The sequence below is a fragment of the Apium graveolens genome, chromosome 10 (assembly GCF_009905375.1).
Source record: "Apium graveolens cultivar Ventura chromosome 10, ASM990537v1, whole genome shotgun sequence".
In the NCBI taxonomy this organism is placed as follows: domain Eukaryota; kingdom Viridiplantae; phylum Streptophyta; class Magnoliopsida; order Apiales; family Apiaceae; genus Apium; species Apium graveolens.
In genome coordinates this window covers 184,214,059-184,221,584 of record NC_133656.1, presented here as the reverse complement: position 1 = coordinate 184,221,584, position 7,526 = coordinate 184,214,059, and the positions used below count along the sequence as shown (strand labels likewise).

Here is a 7,526-nt window from a genome sequence, read left to right as displayed (position 1 = left end):
TCCCCTGATGAATCACCATCCCCAAGTCAATGTAATCACCCTGAAGAATAACCCACCGCAGACAAACACGCTCCATAGTAATCTCATGCACATGCAAAGATGGCATGATGTTAACACAAATAAAGGAGTTCCAAGCCCGTGCAAACCTGTTCATGCACGACGCCGGGAACGTGGAGTAATCAGTAGTGGCCCTCTTGAACTTCCAATGAGTCTCAGGCACACAGAGAGTAGCAACGATGAGATCCAAATCAAAGTCCTCCTGAGTCTTATCATTCCACGTGTCCTGACCCACCTTCCTTGCGGGCTGCTCAATCACTGCCCTGATAGCATCGGCACTGTACTCTACAGACCTCCCCCTTACCACCGTGAAACCATTCTTCTCCGCCTTGGCATTCGCATAGAACTCCCGCACAACACTCATGGGCACAGCAATGGGAGCCTCACAGAAAGGTACCCAGCCCATCTCGAGGATCATCTCTAACAGCTTACCATCTTTCCCTGATGGCAGAAAACCTCGCTCCTTAGCAATAGGCTTCGAGAGAAGCCTAGTGTACTCCTCATCAGCCTCATGAGTAGAAAACTTGGGCCTCACACCACCCACAGATGAATAATCGGTGGTGCTACTGTCAACTTGTGTTCTTTGTCTCTTGGGTGCCATCGGGATTGAAGAAGAAAGAATAAAAGCTTAAGTGTTTAAAGAGAATTTGTGTTTGAGAGTTTGTGAATTGGTGGAGAAGTTGTGTGTAAGTGTATGTATTTATAGGTGGAGAGGTATGAATTCTATAAGGAATAGAAGTGGGAACTGATTATGGGAATCGTGGGAATAATGGAATTGATTAGGAGAGGGAATTATAGGATGTGGAAGAGTAAAAATCAGGTTGGAATTGATTTTTTTGTTAAAAATCCCGATTTTCTCTTAAAACTGCAATTTTTATTTTTTTATCAATCAGGGACCCGACGTGGCCGTGCGCTAGGACAGCGCGGGCGTGCTCACTCTCTGGAAAATCGGCGCGGGCGTGCGCTAGGACAACGCGGGCGCGCTTGGTTACTGTAAACGGCACGGCCGCACGCTTGTTCAGCGCCGGCACACCCAGCTTCTGTAGTCGGCCCTGATTTCTTTTCTTTTTTTGGTTTTTTTTGTTTTTCTCTTTTCTTCTTGCTTCTTCTACCTACTAAGTACAACATACTTGGGTTACCTCCCAAGAAGCACTTCTTTTACCTCGCTAGCTCGACGTAGAATCTTGAGATCAAATGGACAATAATACGGTCCTAACCACCTCGCGATTTGCCGTGTCACCATATTAATGCTTCAACCTTTGACCATTTACCTTCAATGTTTAGCCCGGATCATTTTCAAAAATTTCCACCGCTTCATGTGGAAACATAGTTTTGACAATAAACGGCCCTGATCATCTTGACTTCAACTTTCCAGGAAAAAGACGGAGTCGAGAGTTGAATAAAAGAACTTGTTACCCCGGCATAAATGATTTGAGCACTTGACCCATATCGTGCCACCTCTTGACTTTCTCCTTATACATTTTGTTGTTCTCTTAAGCTTGAAGTCAAAACTCGTCAAGTTCATTCAATTGAAGCATCCTCTTCTTTCCAGCTGCATCTGAGCCCAGATTCAGCTTCTTCAAAGCCCAATATGCCTTATGCTCGAGTTCCATAGGAAAATGACACCCCTTACCATAAACCAACTGAAACGGCGACATTCCCAATGAAGTCTTATATGTTGTTCTATACGCCCAAGCAGCTTCATCAAGCTTCAAAGACCAATCCTTCCTTGATGGACACACCACTTTCTCCAAAATGTGCTTGATCTCTCTGTTAGATACCTCAGCTTGAGCATTCATCTGAGGATGATAAGCCATAGCAATGCAATGATTCGCATTATACCTTTTCATCATAACAGTGAACTTACGATTGCAAAAATGCGACCCCTCATCACTGATTATGACTCTTGGATTTCCAAACCTTGGGAATATCTTATTATGAAGGAAATTAAGCACCACTTTCATATCGTTCATTGGCAACACCTTAACTTTAACCCATTTTGACACGTAATCAACCGCCAACAAGATATACTGATTGTTACAAGATGAGACAAATGGCCCCAGGAAAAAGACGGAGACGAGAGTTGAATAAAAGAACTTGTTACCCCGGCACAAATGACTTGAGAACTAGACTCCTATCGTGCCACCTCTTGACTTTCTCCTTATACATTTTGTTGTTCTCATAAGCTTGAAGTCGAAACTCGTCAAGTTCATTCAATTGAAGCATCCTCTTCTTTCCAGCTACATCCAAGTCCAGATTCAGCTTCTTCAAAGCCCAATATGCCTTATGCTCGAGCTCCACAGGTAAATGATACCCCTTACCATAAACCAACTAAAATGACGACATTCCCAATGGAGTTTTATATGCTGTTCTATACGCCCAAACAGCTTCATCAAGCTTCAAGGACCAATACTTCCTTGATGGACACACCACTTTCTCCAAAATGCGCTTGATCTCTCTGTTAGATACCCAGCTTGACCATTCTTCAGAGGATGATAAGCCGTAGCAATGCGATGATTCATATTATACCTTTTCATCATAGCAGTGAACTTGCGATTACAATAATGCGACCCCTCATCACTGATTATGACTCTTGGATTTCCAAACCTTGGGAATATCTGATTATGAAGGAAATTAAGCACCACTTTCACATCGTTCATTGGAAACACCTTAAATTCAACCCATTTTAACACGTAATCAACCGCCAACAAGATATACTGATTGTTACAGGATGAGATAAATGGCCCCATGAAGTTAATTCCCCAAACATCAAAGCCCTCAACCTCGAGAAGCACATTAAGAGGCATCTCATCCCTCTTAGACATATTACCCACATGTTGACATCGATCACATTTCAAAACGAACTGATGAACATCTTTAAACAACGTCGGCCAAAAGAAACCTGCTTGAAGAACACGAGCTGCTGTCTTTTCTCCACCGTCATGTCCTCCATAAGCCGTTGAGTGGAAATCTCGCAAGATCCCCCCCATTTTGCTGTAAGGAATACATCTCCTGATGATTTGGTCAGCTCCTTGGCGAAAAAGAAATGGCTCATCCCACATATACCACTTCACCTCATGTAGAAACTTCTTCCTTTGAGCATAAGATAAGTCGGGAGGCATGATATTACTCACAAGGTAGTTCACAATGTATGCAAACCACGGTTCTTACTCTTGCACTCCAAATAGTTGCTCATCAGGAAAAGACTCATTTATCAATGTCTTATCCAATGAAGTAGCATTAGGATTTTCTAAACGCGAGAGATGGTCAGCGATTTGATTTTCAGTTCCTTTTCTTCCTTGATCTCTAGTTCAAATTATTGGAGCAAAAGAACCCATCTAATAAATCTAGGCTTCGAGTCCTTTTTTGAGATGATATATCAAATTGTGGCATGATCAGTAAAAACTGTCACCTTAGTCCCAAGTAGATAAGATCGAAATTTCTTAAAACCATAGACAATAGCCAAAAGCTCTTTCTCCGTAGTAGTATAATTCAGTTGGGCACCATTTAGGGTCTTACTAGCATAGTAGACCATATGAGATATGTTGTTCTTCCTTTGCCCAAGAACTGCTCCAACTGCATAGTCACTTGCATCACACATCATCTCAAAAGGCTCATTCTAATCAGGTGCAATTATGATCGGTGCTGTGATTAAACTCTTCTTCAATGTCTCAAAAGCTGCAAGGTACTCATCATCAAACTTGAAAGGACCATCTTTCTCTAACAGACTACACAAAGGCTTTGAAATTTTCGAGAAGTCTATAATGAAACGCCTGTAAAAACCCGCATGACCAAGAAAACTGCGAATTCCCTTAACAGAATTAGGTGGAGGAAGATTCTCAATAACCCCCACCTTGGCCTTGTCTACCTCTAGACCTTTACAATAAACCTTGTGCCCGAGAATAATGCCCTGACGCACCATAAAGTGACATTTATCCCAATTGAGAACCAGATTACTCTCAACACACCTCTTGAGAACATGCCCAAAATTTTGCAAGCATTCATCAAAAGAATAGCCAAAGACTGAGAAGTCGTCCATGAACACCTCCACATTCTGGCCAATCATGTCAGAAAAGATGGCGATCATACATCTCTGAAAGGTGGATGGCGCACCATACAAACCAAAAGAAACTCGTCTGAAGGCGAAAGTATACCAAATGGACAAATGAAGGTAGTTTTCTCCTAATCTTCTGGAGCGATACAAATCTGATTGTAACCCGAATATCCATCCAGAAGACAATAGTACTCATGACCAGCCAACCTGTCGAGCATTTGATCAATGAAGGGCAAAGGGAAATGATCCTTTCTAGTGGCTTTGTTTAGCTTTCTATAGTCCATGCAAACTCTCCACCCCGTGACTGTCCTTGTAGGAATAAGCTCATTCTTCTCATTTGCTACCACAGTAATTGCACCTTTTTTTGGCACACATAGAACCGAGTTTACCCATGAACTGTGAGAGATAGGGTAGATGATCCCCGCATCTAGCCACTTAAGAATTTCTTTCTTCACTACTTCCTTCATAATGGGATTAAGTCTTCTTTGCTACTCGACCGTAGGTTTGCTACCTTCCTCTAGCAAAATTTTATGCATACAGTAAGAATGGTTGATTCCCTTGATATCTGCTATAATCCATCCGATTGCCGACTTGAACTCTCTCAGAATCCTCAAAAGCTTTTCCTCATCACTACCTGAAAGGTCAGATGCAATAATAACAGGCAGAGTAGATGCATCACCTAAAAATGCATACCTCAAGTGTTCAGGTAAGGGCTTAAGCTCAAGAGTGGGAGCTTCCTCAATAGAAGGCTTGAGGTGTTTAGGAGCTTTGTTCAATTCCTCCATTCCAAGAGATTCAAAAGGCATATCAATTTTCCTTTTCCAGGGAGAAGCATTCAAATATTGCAATTGTTCTTCCCCTTAGTCATCTTCACTATCTGAATTCCCTAATAAGGCTTTTTCTAAGACATCATACCTTAGCAATTGATCAAGTTCCGATGTGACCACCGAATCGACCAACTCCACTTTTAAGCACTCCTCATTATCAGTAGGGAATTTCATAGCATTGAACACATTACAAGTGACATCCTGATCCAGAACTCGCATGATGAGCTCACCCTTCTGCAAATCTATCAAAGTTCGGCCAGTCTCTAGGAAAGGTTTTCCCAAGATTATGGGAATCTTCTTATCCTCCTCGAAATCAAGAATTACGAAATCAGAAGGAAAGATGAGTTTATCAACCTTAACCAAGACATCATCCACAATACCTCGCAGATATGTAATAGAACGGTCGGCCAATTGCAAGGTCATATAAGTCGGTTTGGGATCAGGTAAATCCAACTGCTTGAAAATGGACAAAGACATCAGATTGATACTAGCCAAGTCACATAAGCATCTGTCAAATGACACTTTTCCAATAGTACATGGAATAGTGAAGCTTCCTGGATCTTTAAGCTTCGGAGGCAACTTCTGTTGCAGCACAACACTGCATTCCTCCGTGAGAGCGACTATCTTTAAATCATCTAGCTTCACTTTCCGAGAGAGAATACCTTTCATAAACTTTGCATAACTAGGCATCTGTTTGAGAGCCTTGGCGAAAGATATGTTGATATGAAGTTTCTTGAACACCTCCAGAAACTTCTCAAATTGCTTTTCCGGCTTTTTCTTCTGCAGCTGCTTGGGAAAAGGCGGTGGAGGATAGATCTGTTTCTCCCATGTATTACCCTCAGGCGGAGTGTGCACAACAGTAGTCTTCCTTGGTTCCACTTCTTTGTCCTGCTGCACTACTTTTGTCTCAGCACCAACTTCTTCAGTCAACTTTTGAGTTTGTTCCGGATTCGCAACCTTTCCAGACCTTAAAGTGATTGCCTTTACCTGCTCATTAGCTTCCCTCTTTCCTGGCACTTCAGTGTCACTAGGTAAGGTACCAGGCTGACGATTTAGCAAGGCATTGGAAATTTTCCCAATTTGATTTTCCAAGGTCTTGATAGAAATAACTTGACTCTCGCACATAAGCTTCAACTCCTATAATTCAGATTTTTTATTCGCTGGTTGCAGCTGGAGTTGCTGTCTAGGTGCATATTGTGGTTGCTGAAAACCAGGGGGGTTGTACTGTTTAGCTGGGTACTGCTGATAAGTTTGTTGAACCGCATTCTGAGCATTGCTCCAACTGAAATTAGGATGATTGCGGTTGTTGGGATGATAGGTGGCTGGCGCTGGTTGCTGCGATCGCTGCAAGTTGCTCACGAATTGAGCTGATTCACTAGAAATTGCGCACTAATCAGTCTTATGGGCACCATCACAAAGCTCACAGACACTTGTGATTTGATTTACTCCATAATTAGCCAAAATGTCCACCTTCATCGTCAAAGCTTTAAGTTTGGCAGCGATAGCAGTAGCTGCGTCCAACTCCAGAATTCCTGTGATTTTTCCATGAGTCAGTCTCTGGGAAGGATTCTGGTACTCATTAGCAGCCATCAGTTCAATAAGTTCATACGCTTCATCGTAGCTCTTAGCTCACAAGGCTCCTCCTGATGCTGCATCAAACATGGGTCTAGAAGTAGCACCCAATCCATTGTAACAGCAATTAATAATCATCCAATTAGGCATGCCATGGTGTGGAAACTTCCTTAGCATCTCCTTATATCGATCTCAAGCCTCACACAGAGATTCCCCTGTCTGCTGAGTAAACTAGATGAGAGCATTCCTGATTGCAGCAGTCTTTTCCATGGGGAAGAATTTAGTGATAAACTTTTGCGCATGATCCTCCCAAGTGGTGATAGATCCTATTGGCAGAGAGTGTAACCAGCACTTACCCTTTTCCCTCAGAGAGAATGGGAACAGGCGTAGCTTGATAGCGTCTTCAGTCACATCATTGAATTTGAAAGTGTCACAGATCTCGATGAAATCCATGATGTGCATGTTGGGGTCTTCAGTATGAGAACCCTCAAACTGAGCTGAATTCTGTATCATCTGAATTGTGCTTGACTTGATCTCAAAAGTGTTAGCCCTGATGGCCGGTCTGATGATGCTTGACTGAATGTCTCTAATCTTAGGCTGAGAATAGTCCATCAAAGCCTTCAGATTTTCTGCTTGATCTCCCATTGCTACTACAACTGGTTTTTCGAATTTCTCTTCTTCTTCTACCTTCTTTTCTTCCTCAAAAACTTTTTTACGAACTACTACAACTTCTTCCTCGGCTTTATCCAGTGTTCTCTTACCAGTACACGAACGCGTATGCATACACCCTCGCTAGAGTACCTGAAATAAGACAAGTAAATAGATAAGTAACAATGTCCGAGTCAATAAACTGTAACGACCACTGATGGAAAGCACATAAACAATCAATTAACACTGCACTCCCCGGCAGCGGCGCCAAAAACTTGTTAGTCGCTAAACACGCGCTAATAATACACACAAGTTAGGAGTTCACAAGTAGTATAGAATCTTTTCTAGTTCGTTCCCACAGAGACTGT

At 42.3% G+C, this 7,526-nt stretch overlaps 1 non-coding gene across 1 annotated transcript; it reads left to right on the top strand.

The window, feature by feature from the left end:
- The first annotated feature begins 6,658 nt into the window (after positions 1–6,658).
- On the top strand, positions 6,659–6,765 carry LOC141694100 (small nucleolar RNA R71). The gene has a single exon (XR_012563429.1). It is a non-coding gene; the product is annotated as a small nucleolar RNA R71 (small nucleolar RNA).
- Positions 6,766–7,526: the final 761 nt, after the last annotated feature.